The 24,480-nt window shown below is 39.7% G+C and overlaps 1 protein-coding gene across 1 annotated transcript in view; it reads right to left on the bottom strand.

Moving 5' to 3' along the window:
• The window catches only part of RAB27B (RAB27B, member RAS oncogene family), a 116,645-nt gene extending 110,907 nt beyond the window's left edge, over positions 1 to 5,738 (bottom strand). The window contains exon 1 of the mRNA XM_014070445.2: positions 5,649 to 5,738. The gene's annotated coding sequence lies outside the window, so the exon portion shown is untranslated. The remainder of the gene's footprint in view (positions 1 to 5,648) is intronic.
• Positions 5,739 to 24,480: the final 18,742 nt, after the last annotated feature.

Raw genomic sequence — 24,480 nt, 5'->3', positions numbered from 1 at the left:
TAGTAAAAAAAAATTGAATCCCACCACTGATTATAGCTCTATAAACAAAACAAACATACTGGATGAAATGCACTTCTGTCCTAGAAGCAGGCGATTAGAAGTATCTATTTGCACAGGATTTGCACTTTAAAAAGTGGCCTACCATGACAACATTATGCTTTTAAATTCACTTAATATGAATTAAACATATTGTGAAAACATATACTGGAAATTTCATTTAGTCGACTTCAAAAAATCATTTAAGTGAAAACAGAAACTTTTGAAATACTACTTTGGGATATGTCAATTCTCATGCATCCAGGATTAAAATGCAAACAAAGTTGTGCAGGTTAAGAATTTGTGTGCTTACTTTTATAACTTCCTATAACCATTCCACAAATTTAGTACATTTGCTTTGTTAAGTGAGTTAGTCCCATTTTACAACTTTTACCATGGTTATTAAGTGAATCATTGCATTTGTTAAGTTAGTAACATGGTTGTTAAGTGAATGTGGCTTCCCCATTGACTTTGCTTGTCAGAAGGTCGCAAAAGGTGATGACATGACTTTGGGACGCTGCAACCGTCATAAATATGAACCACATGCTGAGCATCTGAATTTTGATCACGTGACCATGGGGATGTTGCAATGGTCGTTAGTGTGAAAAATGACCATGTTATATTTTTCAGTGCTGTTGTAACTTTGAACAGTCACTAAATGAACTGTTGTAAGTCGAGGGCTACCTGTGCAGCTTTCTAAAGCCAAAACTTGTTAGCCTTTATTTTTTATGATTTCTACCAACTGAATGATAATTCATAGAAATCCTATCTTCTGTTCTAAATCATATCCTCCTATCTATCTAAATCTTACCATCAAAGAGCATTTAAGTAAGGACCTAAATGAATAGTTCTCAACCTTGACAGTTTGAAGATATGTGGATTTCAACCCTCACAATTCCCCAGCCAGTAATTCTGGCAATTAAAGTTCACACATCTTCAAGTTGCCAAGGCTGAGAAACACGGATCTGGATCCTGACATCCAAATGCCATTTTACTATGATTACTCTTCACATATTTTTTTTAGAATTCTATAAAAGTGCAGGATATAGATATGGATAATGGAAAAGGCATATACTGCCTTTTGAAGAGTACAGATTATGGTAGTGATGGCCAACTTAGATTGATGATAAATCTGTGCCCATGATGATTGTGTCTGCCACTTCTGCACCAAATAACTCAGTTGACTGGCTAAATACGTTTACTTAAAAGATAAGTACTTACAATACCCGTATCTGGTGACATACTATGAAACATGGACATTGATGAAGCAGAATAGAAAATATTCTGTAATGTTGGGAAAGATCTACAGTAAGGTAGATGAACTCAATTGTCCTGGCAGCTATATCTGTAGGTCTCATGATCTGTAATCATACTGGAGATGGTCAATCTAAGTGATCACTAAGGAGTAGAAGTAAAGTGATACCAAGTAATTAATCAACCAACTTCTATATGGACATATTTACAACATGGCTGCTCCTTCTGCTAATGCAATCTTGGCACTCATCAATGCACAATTCATTTCTATTTACAGACTGAGAACCATACTGCAAAAGGCAGAATAAACGTACTGGTAGAATGTCTCTTGTTTCTGCTCATATTAGATACAGTCTATCAGGAGAACAGTTTATAACACATTTTAGGCTTGTTCACAAGTTTAGAAAAATTGCATATAAAACAAAGTTGTTTAAATGAAAAACAAGTCAACACCCTTGACTAAAAGTGAATAGTCCATTAATCTAAAAATACATGCATATTGTCAGTGAAGTAGTTCATAAAGGTGAAGCCGAGAATGAAAAGCCCATATATATAGTATCTGAGGACCCAGCTTGTTGGGGGCAATATGCTGAATCTGTAAAACTGTTTAGAGTGGGCTGTAAAGCACTATGAAGCGGTATATACATCTAAGTGCTATTGCTAGTGCTATTGCTATCTCCGAGGCCAAACTTGGAGGTTCAGTATGAAGATCAGATCTGCACAACTTGTAGAGGCAAAAAAGCCACATTTATAAAATTAAAAATTATTGTGAGTTGCAAAATAATACTTGGCGCACCGATCAGCTGTACAGCAGCTAGCAGAATAGCAGCACCACAAGAACTGGCAGCACTGAGGACACCTGGGGGCATTGGAAGCCCTTTTGGAGTGTTGGCAGCGGCATTTGGCAGTGAGAAATTTACTCAGCTTTCAAAAACCACTATTGGGATGCACAAGGCTACTTAGCAGGCCATAGGTGGCCCATGAACTGTATGTTGTCTCCTAAATGGGACTTTGTGAACCTTCTTTTAAAACACATATTTCATGATATTTAACTATTTTGGGGTTTGCGGAAATACCACCCCAGGAAAATAAAAAGTAAGAACTGGAAGAGACACCTACAACAATAGAAAAAGAAAGGAAGAGAGGAGGAGAGGAAGAGGAGGGAAGGAAGATAGAGGTGAGGAGAGGAAGATGGAAGGGCGAAGGAGAGAAGGAGAGAGGGTAGGAAGGGGAAGATGGAGAGAGGAGTAGGGGAGAGGTAAGGGAAGAAGGAAGGGAAAGGAGAGAGGAAGGAAGAAAGTAGAGAAGAGAGGGAGGGAGAAAAGAAAGGGAAAAGGCGGTAATGTCAAAACAGACAAGGGATGGTAAACAAAGCAAATCAAATGGTATGGTATAACCCTGTAAATGGAATGACAAATGTATAAGAATGACAAATGTTATACCTGGGGTTGATGAGTTCCCTTCCCCGCTCGAATTGTGTGACTGTTGATTGTTTTTAAATTTTCTCTGTATCCTGTTTGTTGTTTTTGCCTTGTCTGTATTACCCCCCTCCCCTGGGTTTGTTAGCCACCCTGAGTCCCTCCGGGAATAGGGCGGCATATAAATGAAATAAACCTATAACCTATAACCTTTGCTGTTTCTAAGCCGGCCCCATGGGCCAGATATAAGCATCCCATGAGCTGGATCAAGCCTGCGGATCTTGAGTTTGACACCCTGGTCTAGATCTTTTGAGTCACAACTCTCCTTAATACTATTCAGAAAGGGCAAAGGTCAAGGAATTAAACTCCACATCTGGAAGAATGTTGGCTAGATGACAGCACCTTTTAGCACCTTTGAACTTTCACCATGTCATTAACTATTCATTCCTTACCAGAGATGGGTTCCGGATCCTGTTGCAACCAGTACGGAGCAATGGGGCTGGGCATCCACCACATGCATGCATGCAGTACACACATGCTTACCTACCACCCACGATGCTCTGGCTGCTCGGTGGAGCATCGTGCAGGTGCCATACGTTCCATGAGTGTGAGCATAAGCCCCGATCGGCTCAAATACCGGTAAGGAGGACAGGCGGGCAGGGTGGGCCCTCCAGAGCACCATACCAGAACGGTACCTAGTGCTCCCAGCAAGCACGGGGCATACCATTCGTATCCCACCACTGTTCCTTACCCATTTGAATCCTACTACTAGCAAATAGAATTATTAGGATGATCAACAGAGAAGATCATTCCACAACTCTCGGCATCATTTAAGGGAGGCTTATAGTGACAACAGCCATAGTGGGAGATGTCCCTCTGGGAAGTTGGTTAGAATGATTGAGTCTGAAACATCTATCTAGCTCTAGGAGCTAGGACGCAGGGATAGTGCCCAGAGATCAAATCATGAAAACCAAGCCAAAGAAATTAATGATAAAGAACAGGATCAAGTTCTTGTTCAAAAAGAAATTCTTTTTGTAAGTCTTCCAATGGGACTTCAACAGGTGGGATTACTTCAGAATGTGAAAAGTGTGTGCAGTTCCAAATGGTAGTTCTGATAGCTCAGAACATAACAAAACTGTAATTCGAGAAATCCTGATTGTTATTCTAGCAAAATAGAAGCTAACCGCCTTTCTAGCTGCTAGCTTGTATGTTTGCCATCCTTGTTTGCAGGGAGAAAAAGTCCCTTATCACAAATTAAGAAATTTCTAGATCCGTGAGCCCAACAAGACTTTAGAAAAAGAGAATTCATCTATTTTTCAGTTCTTTACTTTGTTTTGAGCATCTACTACGTAAAAATGAAGGCATCTTTATAGCTGCCATATGTTGAATGGGTCTTCATTTTATGGTTTATGGGAGGAAACTGTCATATTGGGATTGTTTTGATTAGAGGATGGTAGCAAAGTTGACACGGATGCTGTAAGCATGCATATGTGCAACACTAGATGTGGCAACAGTGTCTGTACTAACGTCTCCTTCTCTACACCTATCTTTGTGCTGGTGACTCTGTTGCTACTCATGCATAGATTCATTACCAAGACCAAGCAGACAATCCCCTCCCCACCCATTATCTTCTTTTGGGGAGGAGGCAACACTGTAAATTCAGAGTCCTCTTTTTATGGATGTATCAAGCCTCACCTATCACGAAGAGTACTCACAACACCCATTAAACCAGCCAAACAAAACTGAAACAGTCCTTGAAGTCCAATCAACATCTATTCACCGTCTTCATCAACTCGTTTGCAAATCCAAATTACAGTGGGTTTGCATCATCATCCAATCTCCAAACTAGGGAGAACAGTAACAGCTGATGAAAAGTGAAGCGACAACTTTGGAGTAACAACACTGGTGGTGAATAAAGTAAAATCAAATACTGCTCCTGAAAGAACGTGCAAGATGCCATGTTCTTAATTTAAAATGTTTCTCTTGACATTTGCCTATAGAATACGTATCTATTGCTGTATACAGTATCTATAATCTGCATTTATTTAGCAATAAAAAGACCCCTTGGGTACAATATTTAATACTAGCATATTGTTGCTTAGTGATGATCCCAATTCTGCAAAGCCGAATAGATCCTCTATTGCTGAGGATCTCTTTCAGCCTTCTGCCAGGCTGTGATCCCCATAATGCAAAGCACACGAACACAGAAATCCTAATGCCTGTTTTTTTTTTCTTTCTTTCTAGCATTTTTCCACAACTGCAAGATTTATTCCTCTGTTTTGGACAGAACATGCTCTGTCTAGTGGTACGCCCCTTTTTGGAAACCCAAAACATTCTGAGTGACATCCCATATCAATGTTCAGTAGACCCATGCATAATACCACAGCCCCTATGGCACCCTATAATTAGTCTCCCTATACATTGGCCCTGGCTACCATTCTCTACAGCACTACAGAATTGATTCAGAGCTCTGAAATGACACTTGTGCCTTTTTTTGCCACTTGTAAACTTGGAGCTTTTAATCTCTCCTGAATTTCATCTATAACATGGCTATACATACTGTAAACCCATTAGACTGAAATATATTTCATTGAAGTCAGCAGGACTAAATTGGATTAGATACAAGTGATTTGGTTTCCCATGCTTAAGTAGCTGCTTCCTGATTTTAACCCAAGTCATCTTGGCCCTATTTAAGGGTTTTCCCTCCTGCCTTATCTCCAGAGCATCTCTTCCAAATACACCCAGCAGACAAAATCATTTCTCATCATATACAAACAAGCAAAGACCCTGCCTTTTCCAAAGGCTGATTTGTAGGTTCCTCGTCATATAAATATTTCATTTGATCATTTGTCCCCCCCAAGAGGATGGACCCAAAAACAGAAAATCTTTTGCAAAGATGGGAAGATGCCAGACAAGGGAAAAAACAGAATCGACTTATACCTTTTGATGTGAAATTATTCTTCTGGAGTCTGTCAGCAGGAAAATAACTAGCCCATTTCTCTCTGGCACTGTTGCTCCTGTCTGTTCTATGGACATAAGAAAATAAAGGTATTGAGAGGCAGGCGAAATGCAGCGACAGAACTGAGGATCTGGCAATGCAGCTGACTTGCTTAGGCTCAGATAAAAGCCCTTGGGAGGATAAAGATGCTTCAGGTATCAAGCAGGTAGTGAAATACCTTTCAGGAAGCAAAAGATGCTTCTCTGGGAGAGGCTTCTACCCCTTTCCTTGCGTAATAGCAAGAGTTGCTCTGTATCTAGACCTCTGGCATACTACCCAGCCAGAATTTCAAAATGATGTCTGTGGGGTCCTAGTGCTAGTGGTTGTGGTTACTTCTTGTTGCAATCGCCTATTAAGTTGCTTCTGAAGACGGAAAGCTGTAAGGTGCTTACATCAGAAGCAAAAAGCCCCAGATTTGGTTCAAAAGCACTCTTTGAGTCAAATCTCCTCCCCTTTGAAAACCTTTTAGAAAATACATAAAGTGGGAGATAATTGCATTAGAGTAAAAAAGAAAAAATGTGGTAGAATATCAATAGGACTGATATATTATAACCATAGGGATGGGAGGGCTGGGAGGGAGGGAGAGAGGGAGAGAGGGAGAGAGAGAAAGAGAGAGAGAGAGATGATTCAAGACCTGCCTTATTGTAGTATAGTATATCTATAAAACATATTCATTCTCCCTCCCTCCCTCCCTCCCCCCCCTCTCTCTCATCTGCCCTCCTTCTCTCCTCCTGCTCATCTTTTTCATTTCATATTATTATAGTTCCACAGTTTATTTGTATTGTTTTGTTCCTTTACTATTGTTATTTTTACATTTTTATGACACTTTCCTTCCATTTTATTGTTTTAAGCTGTTCGGAGTAAATCCATGAGAAGATGGGTGGCAAATAAATTTAACAAATGAAATAAAATAATAAATAAAGACATGGGATTATACATACAGATATATAATCAATAATTATAAGTAAGAATGTAAGCAAGGATTCTACCATATATGCATGGGGGATTTCAGTGAGGGAAGATAGAATCTTTCCAAAGGCATCCCCGGGATACCAATGGGAAAAAAATCAAGATGGTGGCTTCAGCAAGGGGTTTTCCATGGTTTTTTTATGGCATTGTTGATTGTCATGACCAACATTTTGACATTTTCACCTCTACAAATCCCCCCTGGATTTTACACCAGTATATTTATTTATTTTTAACCAGAAGATTATCTAGAGGTATTGTCCTGTATATCAAAATAATGCTGAAAACATTATGTGCACATCTATTGGAAAATCAGTAGTCTCTGATCTCTCTCTCTCCTATTCTTCACATGCTCTACTTTAGTTGAGAAATATCCTTTAAAGAATAAAAACGTTGGTGTTCAGATTAGAAGAAAACAAACACAAATCTCTGGTTCATTACATTCAAATATATGCATGCCTCTGTCAGGCTTATAAATAAGTCTACAGGGTAAGGTTAATAGCTTATACTGCTAGTCAGAAAGGACTTAGAATCCTTGCTTTACTGTCTTCCATTAACAATGGCTGTTAATGGTCACTAAGCGAGAACTACACAGATCATTAAGCAAGGATGTTATGTGGTTGCCAGCTGTGATTTCCTGCCAGCTTCCCCACTGACTTTGCTATCAGACAAGGGTAAAGGAAGGCCAAAGAGGGTCACAAATGGCTACCACATGACTGCTGAATACTGCAATGGTCAGAAATCCAGGCTGCTTGCTAAATGCCTGGATTGTGGTCTCATGACCATAGGAAAGAACCGTGTGATTGCCATAACTCCAAGGACTGGTCATAGGTCCCACTCATTCAGTACCATCACAGTTTTAAATGGACACTGAATGAGTGGTTGTTAACCAAAGATCAGCTGCACAGAGCTCTGTTTTCTGGAAAGGGATGGAAGTCAACTCCCTCTTTTCAACTAGCTGGCGTATTAGCATACTCTGAATACCATACAACCATGTTTAGGCTCAGATGTTAAACATGTGGAGCATGGAGTAGAGTTTACAGAATTGGGGATTATGGTGGAAAATCCAGAACGATCTTAGAGAAAGACAGAGGCAAACTATTCTAAATTGCAAGGCCCATAAAACAGCATCATACCAAGAATGAAGCTCAACTCCAAAGAGTTTTTACCATTTTGGTGTCTGAACCAATTACTGAGGTAAATTAATTAAATAAATCCAATTTAAATTTAATTAAATAGATTCTAATTAAATAAATAGCCGAAATTTTGGTGGGGGTAACTTTTCCCTTCAGCTCACAGTAAGATACAGGAAGCATGAGATTCAGAAGCTGACCAAATCCGAGAGATTGCTTTTTACATTTGTAATTTTCACCAGCACTAGATCCACTCCTTCTATGCCTAAATTACCTGATCTATGACATCGTTTTCCTCAAAAACACGTTTACTTTAAACAACAACAACAAAAATGCAGCCAGATGCAGTCACATTTGACCTAAAGAGATATTTCTCTTCATCATACAACTGGCATGTTGGTTACATCATTACCCTCTAGCAAATTGTTTCCTTCATGGTGCAGAATAGAGAAGGGATCATCTGGTGTCATACTTTCTATTATGTTTTCTATTATTTCAGTTTCTATTCTACAGACATGAGCTGTGATGGCGCAGTGGTCAGAATGCAGTACTGTAGGCTACTTCTGTTGCCTGCCGGCTGCCTACAATTCTGCAGTTTGATTCTGATTGGCTCAAGGTTGACTCAACTTTACATCCTTCCAAGGTTGGTAAAATGGGACCCCAGATTGTTGGGAGAAATATGCTGACTATGTAAAACCACTTAGGGAATGCTATAAAGCACCGTGAAGCGGTATATAAATCTAAGTGCTATTGCTATTATATACATAAAAGGGTTAAAGCAATTATAAAGATTGCTATGCTAATTACTCACAATATTATTTTTATTGGCTCTGGAAGATTCTGTGCCTTTTGGGGTGGATGGATGAATGATCTAAATTTTTGCCCAATGTTCATCCTTTTCTCTATGCTTTTGCCTGCTTTTAGCCCCATATTTGCCAGTTACATGTTTTTGATGTTTGCTGATGTTTAATAAAATAACCTTTAGTTTTGCCGACTGAACTCAATGGTGTAGCCCTCAACTTGTGAACACAATTGAGTCCCAAATTTTCATTACTAAGCAAGACAGGTGTTAAGTGAGTTTTCCGCTTTTTAACTAAGTCACTTTTTCAGTGCTGTTGTTAACTTCAAATGGTCACTAAGAGAATGGTTGTAAGTCGAGGACACTTCTACATGTTTGATCTAATATGACTCCTCTGGCTGTGACCGGGAGGTTGCTGGGTGCTAACTAAACATAACCATTTTCCAAAATAAAGTACTGAATTGGGTTGAGCATAAAAGTCCAGTTAGGTGATCTTGGCCTTTGACAGGTTTTATTGAGGCATATTTTAAAATAAATCTACTGAGCTATCTTTCATTTGTTCTGGAGCACTGTGTTATTGTTCTTTAAAAAAAAGAAAAGAAAAAAGAAATGTTACTTTTGATGAAATTCAGAAGACTCTCATATAAGCTTTTCTAAAAAAAAACCCATGATGTTCAGATACAGAGAACATTATTTCTGTGCAGCTGTCCATCATAGTTTTTCCAAAGATTATATGAGACTGTTCCTGCCTAAATAATATGCTACAATTTAACCCCCTTTCTGGTAATGGGGTTGCAGCTCCATTTTGGATCCCGAAAAAAAATATTAAACTATTCTTCAGATTCGACTTTCCCCTATGAGAGAGTAAAATGTCTTGAAAGAGGCAACAGTGAAAGGGAGACAACTAAAAACGAATTAATACAAGTCAGCCATTTCTCACTTTTGACCCTGAGGAATAGGAAACATTTTCCTAGAACAGGTTTTCAGGTAAACTTTAAAAGATTTGGATTATTCTTAGGAGCCACAAGCATCAAAGGGCTGTTGCAACCAGATGTTCAAAACCCCATATCTATCTATCTATCTATCTATCTATCTATCTATCTATCTATCTATCTATCTATCTATCTATCTATCTATCTCTATCATCTACTTGCCTGCCTATCTCTCCATCTCTCTCTTCTACCATCTGTCTGTCTGTCTGTCTGTCTGTCTGTCTGTCTGTCTATCATCTATCTATCATCTATCTATCTATCTATCATCTATCTATCTATCATCTATCTATCTATCATCTGTCTGTCTGTCTGTCTATCTATCTATCTATCTATCTATCTATCTATCTATCTATCTATCTCTATCATCTACTTGCCTGCCTATCTCTCCATCTCTCTCTTCTACCATCTATCTATCTATCTATCTATCTATCTATCTATCTATCTATCTATCTATCTATCATCTATCATCTCTCTATCTCTCTATCAATCATCTATCTATCATCTATCTATCATCTATCTATCTATCTATCTATCTATCTATCTATCTATCATCTATCATCTATCATCTATCATCTATCATCTATCATCTATCATCTATCATCTATCATCTATCATCTATCATCTATCATCTCTCTATCTCTCTATCTCTCTCTATCTCTCTATCTCTCTATCTATCTATCAATCATCTATCTATCTATCTATCTATCTATCTATCTATCTATCTATCATCTGTCTAATTTCATAATCAGCTATCTCTGTTGTAGAGGGACTCTGGGCAGTATACAATTTAATCAATGTAATAAAACATTAAAAACTGAGTAATTGCTTTTTTTAAAAAAAAAAGTAAAGCAACATTATCAAATTACATTGTTAGTATGTGTAGTGGGCATCACACACATGTAAAAAGGAGGCAAGGTTTCAATCCCTGTTATGCCCACCATTCAAAGCTGTTGACCGTGCCTGAGGAGATCTCCCTCCCCTCAGTTTCAGCAAGCATAGCTAAGGATACTGACTTGACAGGCGTAGCCCAAACTGAGAGCAGAAAATTAAGAATTGTCCTCAAATTAGTTTGCAGTAACTAAACCTAATAAGCGTCAAACAGTCACCTCTCCAGGGAAAGCCAGGTCTAACCAGCCGTTGGACAACCAGTAAATGGGTTGCTACTCGGTGTCTCTCCTAGAACTAACAAAGTCATTCAAACGGTCAACTGCCCCAACTGTCTTAGAATGGAATATATTCAAATATATAAGAGTTCTGAAACAGTTGCTGAAAAGGGGGGGGGGGGGGTTGACAGGCATTTTTTTAAAAAAAAGTCCCTCCTCTTTTTATTTTATTTTTTCTTCTTTTCAAGAAAAGAGGCAGACAATCTGAAAACTACAATTTATTTATATATTTATGTTGGGCCACTCTGGACATCATCAGGGATAGGATGTTGCCAGCTGACACCACTTGTTTCTGTTTTGCTATTCTTGTGGTTTGAGGATGCTGTTGCAGAGAGGTAATTGAAGGCAAATAAATGCATTAAATCAGACCGAGATGACCAGGACGACTGAGAATCTACATAGACAAATCAGGCAGAGTTTCCACGTGCCTCTTTTCCTTTCCTTCTTTCTTTCTGTACTAAAAAAAAAGGTCAAAAGTGCATTACTGTATTTTTGTGTTTTTTTTTTCAATTTCTTAATGGTATTTTAATGCTCATCAAGGAAACAAACCAATGGATCGTGGAATAGATCATCGCACAGGCAGTCAAGAAAAACTGCCATGGGACTCAGATTATCTTCCACACATTATGTGAAGATTTAGGGGGAGGAGGAGGAAGAGGAAGAGGAGGAGGTGGCTCTAATGCTGGTGGGAAAGATGGAAGGAAAGTGAAGAACAGGACAACTAGCAGCAAGGTGGATAGACTCAGTGGGGTGGGGCACTGTTAGAAGACTTGAAATATTAGGTTAAGGTCACTTCAACATGGAGAAAGATTATTTATGTAGCTCCTAAGAGTTGACAATGACTTGGTGGCACCCAATTAGTTGTAATAGTGCTCTACTCCCAAATTGTTCTATTTCAAACAGCAATTTGCTCATGGACATTCAGCAGTAAGGTCTCGGTGACCTTTGAGGACCACAAAAGTTGTGGCTGGAGGCTGCATTCACCATACAGGCCCTGCAGCTCTTCCCTTCTCCTCCAGTACTACATAGATGAATAGTCTAGACCTGTGTTTCTCAAGCTTGGTAACTTTAAGATGTATGGACTGGGGAATTCTGGGAATTGAAGTCCATACATTGTAAAGTTGCCAAGGATGAGAAACACTGGCTCATTTTGTTGTTCAATATCTTCCTTGACCATGCTGGTATACTTTTAGTATGATGTTTGAGGACTCAAACCTACCGTCCTTGAGTATTTAACATTTGTGCTAAGGCCAGCTCAAGATTTGTCTTTATGGAAGCCACGGATCAGTCCAAATCCAACTATTCCTGGGATATAACATAGTTCTTAAAAACTTCCAGTGTCAGAACATTTTCAACTTCTGGAGGAAATTGTTCTAACTCTGAGGAAATTTCTTCTTAGTTCTAGGTTGCTTGTCTCCTTGATTAGTTTCCACCCATCGTTCCCTGACCTGATCTCAGCTGTTTTGGAGAATAACTTGACCCCCCTCTTCCTTTCGATAGAACTACAGCAAACCTTTTTAAAGGTAAGGTTTCTATTACTCATTCATGATCAAATCTAGGGGACTTTGCTCATCTCCATTTCTTAGCTGAGGGAACCAGCATTGTCCAAAGACACTTCAGCGATCATGTGGCCAGTACATTTTCAAGTAGAAACACAACATATCTCTTTATGGCAGCCCATTGACTTCTCCAGAAAACCCAGAGAGTTGCCCTCAAATCTTTGCAGTGGCAAATTTGCAAGGCATCTGGCGGATAAAATCAATTGTCTTCATGCTCATGTGAATGCCATTTTCGATTCAGAAAATGCTCAGGTAATTTGTTGCACTATCTAGTTCAATTGGATAGGTTTGTTTTGATGGAGTCATTTTCTGGTTATGGTGCTTAAGAAGACAGTGCTTCTGCAACTGAACTTTTTCTTGGAGGAGATCTACAGCTAATCCATGACTTACAACTCTAATTGAGCCTGGCAATTGTGGTTGTAAGTCATGACAATCATAAAGCAGGTCACATCATATGACTAGACTTGTCCTCATGACATTTTGGGGGGGGGAGCAGAAATCAAGCAAATGTCATGTTAAGTGAACTCATTCTGGAAACTGGATATAAATGCTAGTTTCTGAAAAGAAAATCATAAATCGTGACCATGGAACATTGCAAATGGCTGTAAATTCGAGGTGGTTGCCAAGCGTCCAAAATGCTATCATGTGATTGCAGGGAAGGGCAGCTGTCAACACTTCAGAACCAGATTGTAAGTAGCTTTTGAGGGGGTCTGCCATAACTTTCAAAGGTTGCTAAGCAACCGGTCATAACTCAAGGACTACCTGTATTATCACAGAACATTAGGACTGATTCTACTGCATAAGTCCAGAACCACCATGAGGTATCTTGCAGGTGCATGCCAGTGGATTTCTTTTCTGGAATGCTCTCTATGCTGAAACCTACAGGAAATTTTTCCTTTCAGTACTACAATTTCTGGGGGTTTGTATCAATCTGTAAATTATTTGGAAGCATCTTCAGTCTTTCAGGTGCCCACACTCATCACTGCTTCTGTTATTTGTATTTGACTGGTGCCCTCAGCAGCACCCAAAGAGCACAGTTCATATGAAATTGTCTCCCTTCAACACTTCCTTGTAATTTTCTGCCTTCACAGTATGCAACTAACTTTCTATGTTCTATGAAAAGACTTGGGAATGCATTCCTACATGTTTTTTTTTTTAAATTAACCTCTGTTTGCACTTTTTTTTAACTTGGTGACCTGTGTGAATGCAGCTTAGTTGGTTCATTTGTGGTGTCAAGAGCTGCTAGCAAGCTAGTAACTAGATTGATTCAGCAACTGTGAAGTTTGATGTGTGGATGCAATCATGGGAAGCTTTGCGAGAACTATTCTTATGAAAGTTTAGATGGCCTCTCAGATGACATCATAGCAGTTGCTTCTCTGTTGCCATGGCAATGTTCCCCCTATCTTGTTGCCATGGTGCCATTTCTAAGCATCTCTTTATGTATGTGCAGTTCGTCTGCTTTTATTTTGTTCCTTCATCCATGTGTTTATGGAGTTATACTAGGATCTCCCTAGAGTGAAGTTTCAAAAACAAAAGACATAATTTTTCCTCACCAAAATATTTCATAGTCAAATGTCAAAACTTTAATGACTTTAATGTTTTAAACAATCTTGCTTTCCTGTTATTTTTTAATGTCTTATTATTTCCACAATTACCTCCAAGTTACTGTAGTTATGCAGATCAAAAGTCCATTTTTGTTTGGTTTATTATGGAAAACTGGAACATAAGACAAATTCCAGCACTAAAGCCAAAATATATAACTTTTTGGCCTTGTTAAAGACAGTTCTTGCTTTGCCATAAAGACCAGAAATATTTTGTGCCCTTTCTGAAAGATGTAGTCAATGAAGACAAAGTGATGTCAAGAAAAAATGATTTTTTTTTTATCCTATAGGTTTAGAAGTATTGCAGGTATATCGAAGACATTTGACTAAAGTTAATTTGTTCTGTACTTGGTACCCCTCAAATATAGATTTCACCTTCCAAAAATCTCAGCAATAATCATGTTGAAATCCATACATCTATGGAGATTCTCAATCATCCAGGTCATGGTTGTCCCAAGACATGCTTTTTCAAAAAGTATCCGGACTTCCTTTGTTTTTCCTTAAAGACATTTTGCTTCTCATCCAAGAAGCTTCTTCAGAATTGAAGAAGCTTCTTGGATGAGAAGCAAAACATCTTAGAAAGAAGGGATCTCAGACATGAATCACTATTACTACATAGTTGCTTTCCTTCTCAGTGCAAAACATTCAGGCCAATTTCCTTTGGTTTAGCTTTTTAAAGATAGATTCTTAGTAAGATAGCAATAGCACTTAGATTTACAGCCCTCTCTAAGCGGTTTACAGAGTCAGCATATTGCCCCCAACAATCTGGGTCCTCATTTTACCCACCTCGGAAGGATGGAAGGCTGAGACAACCTTGAGCCGGTGAGATTTGAACTGCCAAACTGCAGCTAGCAGTCAGCTGAAGTAGCCTGCAGTACTGCACTCTAATCACTGCACCATCTTGGCTCTTGATTGCACCTAACTGTTGAGTGGTTAGGGAAGTCATCAGGCAGTCAATTAGATCAGCTAGCACTCCAGCTGCAGAGTGACCTTGGATGGGAACACAAGGTCCTCTTGAAAGAAGAACTTGTGACAGCAAGCATAGCTAATCCTGGTTATTTTTCACATGCTTCTTCTCTCTCTGCAAATGAAATGGAGCTGAGGATTTCACAAACACAATACTTTTTCATGAAACTGCACCCTCTTCTGTGTCTTTACATAAGCACTTGTTTATTTACTTGGTCTCCTGTACCCTTTGCATTTTGATGAAGGAAAAGAAACACAATTTAATTCCAGTTATTAAAGCCCTATTTCAGCTTTCCCCCTGTTTTAGCCCTGCAAAATGAATTTAAAAGCTTACAATATGCCAAATATAAGCTCTCTTTGAGATTTTGGTTGATAATCCATTTCACTTTAATATAAAGTATTTCTGGGCAATGGTAAGCTATTATATACCCTAAAAAAAGATATCTTGGAAATTTGTCAATTTCTCAGGGTGTTTTTTTTTAATGCAACATGGGCTTAAACTTTGCTTGGAGGCTTCATAAATATTGTATGACTCTTGCTATTGATTGGGAGGTTTCTAAGTTCTAATCAGCCTGCAGAAAGTTATTTTTCAATACAAAGTTAGCCTGAAAGGAACTAGGAGGATATAAAGCCCTATTTCAGCTTTTCTCCTGTTTTAACATTTATTTTAATGTTGTACGCCGCCCTGAGTCCTTGGGAGAAGGGCGGCATATAAATCTAATAAACCTAAACCTAAACCTAAAGGCAGAAATGTTTGCACATTTTTTCTATATTCTATGGTTTGATTTTTTTTTTAAGTTCTCCCCGAGATACTTGGAAAACATAATGGCATTGACAGCATTTAAAATAATGCAAAAGTTTCCTTGTCAGAATTACATGAGAGATATTAGTATTATGCACTCAATTTTTCTCATCCTATTCTTCCATATCCATCCATCCATCCATCCATCCATCCATCCATCCATCCACTTCCTCACATGTAGCCCTTGACAGCTTTGCAAACTGTTGAAGTTACAATGAACCACCACTCAAAATACTTATGATCCAATTTTTTGATCCAAAATTACGACAGCTGCAATCCCTCCCTGTTCACATCATCGCATTTTGGGAGCTTGGTAACTGGACCCTCTTGCAGTGTCTCACAGCGGTAAGACCCATGTTTACTTACCTTTTTGCCTGTTTCTATTGATTATTTCCAATTTCCAGCAAAGCACTTTAGAAATATTGTAAAGGTGTGTAGGAAGTTATCACCCAGCCCTCTCCCAGAAAAATGAAATATCCTAGGAAATATTGAAAAGGCAGAATATTTCTCTGGATGTGAAAAGAAAGAAACATGTTTTAAAAGACAGAATAGCTGCCTGTAGCTTCCTGCCCATCCCCACTTAGTCAATGGGCCATTAAGAAGGCCAAGCTAGTCCACTTTACATAATAAAGACTTCTCCACTTCAGCTGCAGGAGGATGGGATTAAGGAACTTTACCCAACTCACTACATGGCATCTGAGAACTCAACCAAACCTGGATTCAAAACACAGCCTATAGAGTTGCCCCTGCATGGCCCCATGGGAGACTGACAACCGATCAGAATACATTTCTTACACAGGAACAGGAAACAGAGAGGTGGGATTGAACAGGTTATAAAAAGCCTAGCAAGCCCCTCCTTCAGCCCTTCTCTTCTTCTCCACCAACATTGAAGCATGTTATCACCTTTTCTGTTCAGGACTCAAGCCATGTGGTCCTGTCCACCAATAAACCATCTTTCCAAGCAGCCTCCATGTCTCCAGTGTCTTTTTCCCCACTTGGAGCCGAACCCAGAAGGACATTTCTTTCATCTGTTGGATTCGATCAGTGGTGGGTTGCTCCCAGTTCAGCCCGGATCGGGTGAACCAGTAGTAGTGGTGGCAGGAGACTCCGCCCACTCACCCAGATGCTTCTGCACATGTGCAGAAGTGTTGTGTATGTGCGTGGTTTTTTACTACTGGCTCCCAAGTGCACACGCTTTACCAGTAGTAAAAAAAATGGAAAGCCACCACTGGATTTGGTGACATAGCAACCTACTTACTGTAATGACCACAACAGCTTACAATTATAATTCCAGGCTCAATTATGGTCGTAAGTTGAGAACTATGCATGTGAACAATACCTTATTATACTGCTTTCCCCAAACATCTGTAACCTTTTTCTCAATAATAAAATTAATAAATATAAGCAAGCAAGTCAATTTGATTTAGTGGTTAAGGTACTAGGCTAGAAAGCCGAAGACTATGAGTTCATCTCCTGCCTTAGCCATGAAAGCCAGCTGGATCATTTTGAGCCCGTCATTCTTTCTCAGCCCACCTCACAAGGTTGTTGTGGGGAAAACTGGAGGAGGAAGGTGTGTTGCATATGATCTAAATAAAAGTGGGATATAAATAAACAAGCAAACAATAAATAAAACAGGCTGGGCTAAATATATAAAGAGGATCAATTTAACAGGATGAGGTAGCTCAAGACCCTCACTCAGAATAAACTGAATTTGTCCATGCATATATTAATAAAGGAGAATATTTGTAGCTCAGGGTTGACCTGAGGGGTCCTTGGTGCTCTTTGAGCTTGCTTGTTTTCTTCCAGATGTTTCGTTATCCAAACTACCATAGGTAGCATCTTCATGTTGCTGATGATGTTACCTACTTCGGGCAATGAAACATCTGCAAGAAAACAAGCAAGCTCAGAGAGCACCAAGGACCCCACACAGGCATAAATAGAGGATGAAGCCTCTGTCATGGGTCAGTACGACCATCTTGACCTTTTTGAATCCCACTGTAGATTAGACTTCATCTAACCACTAACCAAATTTAGCAAGCCGGATACATGATTTGGCTGTACATGTTTTGTGAACATAGCCTGCAGTGGTGGGTTGCAAATATTTTTACTACTGGTTCGGGCTTGCTCCTGCGCGCACTCGTGTGCAACGCTTCTGCAACACCTCCTGCAACCGCTAATACCAGTTCTGCTGAACCAAGCCGAACTGGGAGCAACCCATCACTGATAGCCTGGACCTGTTCATGAGACGCACATGCATTGCATATAAGTGACAGATTTACAGGTAGTCCTCAATTTACAACAGTGATCCTCAAAAATGTTCCCATTGGGCCAATGTTCCCTTCCATTGATATGATCACACAAAAATCATACCATTATGTTGCGTGGGAAGAAATACTAAGACAAAAAAAAAGTGTGGTCTTTGTGCTAAACCACAAACCAGAGTTCACAAACCAGAATCCACTCGTCTTGTTAAGCCAAAAGCAAACAAACCACAATATGACTTGTAATTGGACAAATAATTTTCTTCTCAAAGTTCCCCTCTGTTGCTCCTTGTGTTTTTATTATTGCCACACTTTGACGATTATGTGATGGTTATTTGCTTACATTAAAAAAAAAATCTGTATATGTCTGCTGCCAGCTATTAGCTCGTTTAAGCACACTCAAGTGGATTAAAATCAAATATTTCCATAAACCAACAAGCAAGCGGATAAGTGTCTGTTTCATCTTTGTGCCCTTTGGTGGGAAAAGCTACACCATCTGTGCCTTTAGCAATCTCTTCCCTGAATGTCAAGGACTCATTCCTTTTAAAGGACTACATGATGTTTTTAAGGTATTTATTAAGGTTTATTATGGTATAAAAACAAATGACAAAAAAAATCAGAAAAGAAAGGGAGAAGAGAAATGGGAAAGAGTACAAACCAGGGGTGGGTTCCTGCCAGTTCTAACCTCTTCTATAGAAGAGGTTCCACAAATCTACAGTGCCATTTAGAACCGGTTCCAGCTCCGTCCCCCCACCCATCCACACATCATCAAGATGAAAAGCGAGAGGAGGAATTCTGGGAGTTGAAGTCCACAAGTCTTAAAGCTGTCAAGTTTGAACACCCCTGGGGTTTTTTTTTCCTAAAGGGTTAGGGTGCAAGGGTCTTGTAACTTGACAGCTTTAAGACTTGCACACTTCAATGCCAGAGTTCCTGAGCCAACATTTTAGTTGCTAAGCAAGAGCGTTGTTAAGTGAGTTTCACTATATTTTACAGGTTGGCCATGCCCACCCAGTCACATGACTGCCAAGCCACTCCCACTTAATCACATGGCTGGCAAGCCATTCCCACCCGGTCACATGGCTGGAAAGCCACTCCCACAAAGCAGGCCACACCTACAGAAGAGGTTCTAAAAAAATTTGAAACCCACCACTGGTACAAACATACAGAAACAAAAAAAAGGGGGAGGAGGAAGCAGCGACTTCTGACTTTTTCAGTGCAGAAGAGTACAAAAAAGTTATAATCACAACTTTTTGCTTTACATTTCTAATAGACCCAAATCATTTCTATTGCCACAATATTAGTCTAATTATCACAAGCGAAAATCAAATTTTCATCTTTGTCTGTTTTGTTCATAAAGTCCAGAAACAGCTTCCAAGTGGATCAGCTCTTATCTTTAATTAAAGCAGTCAGCTTTGGAATGGGATAACTTGCCATAGCCAACTTGGCTTGGCCAACTCACTGATGCCAATTTGCCATGGACGCCATAGCCACCTCGCCACAGGGACAACTTGCCGTGGCCAAGTTGCTGTGGGACAATTTAGCAATTCAATTTAATTATTTAAAATAATGTTTAAAAAATATTTTAATTTTTGTCATTCCCGTTTTGTTTTGTCCCTCCTTTTGCATCCTTTCTTTAATGCTTTTATTCCACCATTTCTTCAATATTAGTGTAACTCTTCTCTTGCAGTGACTTGGCTGTGACAAGTTGGCCATCTTGAGTTGCCCTAAATCTGTCAGCTTTGCCATCTCCACCAAGCCCATCAGTTTAACACCCATGCTTCCCTTCTGGGAATTTATGTGTTTTTCCATTTTTGTGCATAGAAGATTCTTGCCTGAAGAAATAATCCTTATATTCCCTTTAGTATAATTCAATTATTCTATGTTATGCAATGCTATGCTTTGACTTAGTCTGTGTAAGAATCAAACTGTTGTGGTTGTGGTTGCTTGAATACAAAACAAAGGTTGACACTATTATATCTAATACAAATACTGTATTGAGCCTATATACTGAATCTGTAGTCCACAATGTTAACATGCAATATTTTGGCTACTTTCGGGGTGGGTTTTGTGGGGGGAGACATTGTTGATCCTACCATCTTTTGAATTATTGAGAACTCAAATGTTTACCTTTTTGTATTTGTGTGCCATGGTATGACCGTGTTTTCCCCAAAATAAGACAGGGTCTTATTTTCTTTTGACCCCCCAAAATAAGTGCTTGGCCTTATTTTGGGGGAAGTCTTATTATTTTTGAGGTTCAGGAGGCCCCTTAACCTTGCCCACAGATCAGCTGATCCAGAGAGGGCTGAAGGTTCTCTCTCTGTTTCTAGCACACATTGGCCAGCCCTAGCATCGCTGGGCCTGCTGCTCTTTTTGTGGCCGCCACGAAGAGAAGGGGCGCGGTAGGTAGGATTTGTGGGAGCGGCTTCTGTGAGGCTATTCCGCATGGATGGCAGGTGGATATGGCGTGCATGGGGCAAGTTCCCCCCTTCCTCCCAGGAAATGGTAGGGATAGGCTGTTGCATGTGTTTAAATATTTTAGGGGAGGGCTTATTTTAGTGCATGCGCTCAAAAGCTCAATTGGGCTTATTATCCAGGGAGGTCTTATTTTTGGGGAAACAGGGTAGTCTGCATGATTTGGAGGCCTTATAAATCTAAACAATTATTATGGTCAGTCACACAATCAGTCAGCTGTGGATTTGGCATTTTTATCTGCCTATCATTGTTATCCCAACAACTGGTTTCAGATTTTTTATGGGACAACACATCTTTGATTTTATTATAATGTTTCCTGAATGAATATTTTTTTAAAAAATATTAACAGTTGTCCATTTTGAGCTACTTGAGAATAGGAATGATATTTGATTTTGCTCTCTGAGTGGTGAGTGAATGTATCCAAATGACTTAAGCATATCATTTGAACCACAGTTTCTTTTAGAACAAAATATAGTAATGCTTTTGGTTAAACAATATATTTTTTTAAAAGCAGCTAAAGAGAGACATCTGCTGGAAAATACCTTGTTCTGTACTTGCCAGAGATTAATCAATAGCACTGTCAGTATAGTTCCAAATGATAAACATTTTATCACACGTGAATTGAGCAACTCAACAAGAAGCCCACTTCCTATTAACTTTCAGGAGAAACAGCTAAGTCAGAATTCAGTGCCTAGGATTAACACTGTGGTAGTGTGTACTTTCTTATATAAATACAAAAACCATACAGATACTTTAAAAAAAATTAGTTTGTCAAACATGTACAAGATACCAGATATAAGTATAAACATGGAACAAGGGAAATGAGTACAAATAAATGGGGACAGTAGGACAGGGACAGAAGGCACGCTGGTGCACTTATGCATGCCCCCTTTACGGACCTCTTAGGAATGGGGCGAGGTCCACGGTAGACAGTTTAAGGTTGAAGCTGTGGGGATTTGAGGATGCAACAATGGAGTCAGGTAGAGCATTCCAGGCATTGACCATTCTGTTGCTGAAGTCGTATTTTCTGCAATCTACCATATTTTTCAGAGTATAAGATGCACCAAGGTTTTGAAGAGGCAAATTAAAAAAAAAAGGTAGGTAGAGGGAGAGAGAGGGAGAGAAAGAGAGAGAAATACAGTAGGTAGTTAAGGAGAGAGAGAGTTTAGGTAGGTAGGTAGATAGAAGGAGAGAGAGAGAGAGAGAGAGAGAGAGAGAGAGAGAGAGAAGGTAGGTTGGTAGGTAGAGGGATAGAGAGAGAGAAATAGAGAGAGAGAGAGAGAAATACAGTAGATAAGTAGGGAGAGAGAAAGAGAGAGGGTGGGTAGGTAGGTAGGTAGGTAGGTAGAGGGATAGAGAGAGAGAGAAATAGAGTAGGTAGGTAATGTTGAAAGAAATGTCCTTCTGGGTTCAGCTCCAAGTGGGAAAGAAGACACTGGAGACATAGAGGCTGCTTGGAAAGATGGTTTACTGTTGGACAGGGCCACATGGCTTGAGCCCTGAACAGAAAAGGTGATCACATGCTTCAATGTAGGTGGAGAAGAAGAGAAGGGCTGATGAAGGGGCTTGCTAGGCTTTTTATACCGTTTAGTCCCACCTCTCTGTTTCCTGTTCCTGTGTAATTAATGTATTCTGATTGGTTGTCAGACTCCCATGGTGCCATGCAGGGGGCTACTCTCTAGGCTGTTTTGAATACAGGTATGAGTTCTCAGATGCCATGTGGAGAATTGAGTAATATCCCTTCCCCCTACAGCTGCAATGGGGAAGTCTTTATTATGTAAAGTGGGCTAGCCTGGCCTTCTCAATGGCCTATTGACAAAGTGTGGATGGGCAGGAAGCTACAGGCAACTATTCTGTCTTTTAAAGCATGTTTCTTTCTTTTCACATCCAGAGAAATATTCTGCCTTTTCAATATTTCCTAGGATATTTCATTTTTCTGGGAGAGGGCTGGATGATAACTTCCCACAATAGGAAGAGAGAGTAGGTAGGTAGGTAGATGTTTCCAGGTGTATTTATCCATGTGCTGGAGAAGGAAATCGCTGACAATCTGCAGCACTTAAGACTTCGTTTCTGCTGGCCCAGCACTTGATCAATCTAATTCACATCAATCAGTTAAAGAGCTTTCCAAAAGGGGGGAAAAAAGTTTTTGCACTCTGCAAACCTCCCCCAAACGGCCCATTTTTTCGTGAAAACGGGTCCGGGGTTTTTTTCTTCAAAAAAAGGCATGAATAGCTTTTGGGGGGGGGGGGCTTGCAAAGTGCTCCGGGGGAGCAAAAATGAGTAAAAAACGGCCTGTTTTTCATGAAAACGGGCCCATTTTTTGCCCCCCAAAATTTCATGCATAGCCTTATGGAGACTTATAGAGTGCTCCTGGCGGCTGGGGGGGGGCAACATTGAGCAAAAAATGACCCATTTTCTGCTCATTTCTGTCCTCCCCAACCCCCAGGAGCTCTGAAAGCCTCCATAAGACTATGCACCGCCATTTTGGTGAAGGGGGCGAGGCTTCAGGAGGCAAAAAATGCTGTATTCGATGTATAAGACACACCCAGATTTTCAGCCTCTTTTTTGAGGAAAAAAAGTGCATCTTATACTCTGAAAAATACGGTAGTTTGGAGCAGTTTACCTTGAGTTTGTATCTATTGTTTGCCTGAGTATTATTGAGGTTGAAGCTGAAGTAGTCATTGACAGGCAGGATATTGTAGCAGACAATTTTGTGTAATATGCTTAGGTCAGACAGTAGAAGGCGTACTTCCAGATTGTCCAAGCCCAAAATTTCAAGCCTGGTGGCATAAGGGATTCTATTGCGAGCAGAGGAGTGGAGGACTCTTCTCGTGAAATACCTCTGGACCCACTCAATCGTATTTATGTCCGATATACAGTGTGGATTCCAGGAAGATGAGCTGTATTCAAGAACTGGTCTGGCAAAGGTTTTGTATGCCCTAGTTTCCAGTACAATGTTACCGAAAAAGAAGCTTTGCACCATATACCATATGGTATATACCAGATATATAGTTGTAGTTTCCAATGCTTTGGATCTAAGGACCAAAAGATCACAGGGGTAACATAGCCTTAAGAAGCTTTAGAAAGTGAATCTATCATAGCACTGGGAGAATGACCAATAGCAAATTGCAGATATTGTGGGCCTATTTTCTTCTAAAAAGAGAAAGGTCCTAAGTCAAGCTTAACTGGGGGTAATTTAATGGATATACTTGTGTAGTTTCCTCAGCAACAATAAGAAAGTGATTGGCTAATGCCATATCCCAAAATATTTTACCAAGTCTAGCCTAGTGCCCTAGAATTTCCTAGAAGTGTCCACAGAAACACTAAGCAAACTTGATACTGCTTAACTTTTTTTCAAGTCCTAAAACGTCCTAAAATGTGCTGAAACTCTATGAGATTGGCAACTGTAGACAACCTTGTTGTAATGCTTTCAATTATAGCCAAAACATAGAGATTATGCATGTGCAAATTGTCAAGGAATTGTACAGCGGCTCTCCAGATGAATAGCAATAGCAATAGCAGTTAGACTTATATACCGCTTCATAGGGCTTTCAGCCCTCTCTAAGCGGTTTACAGAGTCAGCATATCTCCCCCACAGTCTGGGTCCACATTTCACCCACCTCGGAAGGATGGAAGGCTGAGTCAACCTTGAGCCGGTGAGATTAGAACCGCTGAACTGCAGATAACAGCTGAAGTGGCCTGCAGTACTGCACCCTAACCACTGCGCCACCTCGTAGGAGACACCAACATAAACTTATAGTCTTTTATATAAATATATTTAGCAGTTAAATTTTCAGCAGTCCTCGTCATCATCCAGAAAAGGAAGAACACAAGATAGTCGACAGGGAGACAGGAACATCATGAGGTAAACCTAAAACAATATACAGAACTCACAGAAGAAAAAGGCGGGGAAAAGGGGAAACTCTTCCTTTTTACTTATGTCAACCAATCATAATGTAGATTGCTACACGCATGATTCAGCACTCTGTAACTAATCAACTACAACTGTGTGTACTGGCCGATAGTATACTTCATTGTGCCAGCAATTCAATATCCTAAC

The sequence above is a fragment of the Thamnophis sirtalis genome, unplaced genomic scaffold (genome assembly GCF_051295495.1).
Source record: "Thamnophis sirtalis isolate CommonGarterSnake01/CBP01778 unplaced genomic scaffold, rThaSir2_p1.2 scaffold_5, whole genome shotgun sequence".
NCBI classification, from domain to species: Eukaryota; Metazoa; Chordata; class Lepidosauria; order Squamata; family Natricidae; genus Thamnophis; species Thamnophis sirtalis.
The sequence above is the reverse complement of the archived record's forward strand: the minus strand, read 5'-3'. Positions and strand labels throughout refer to the sequence as shown.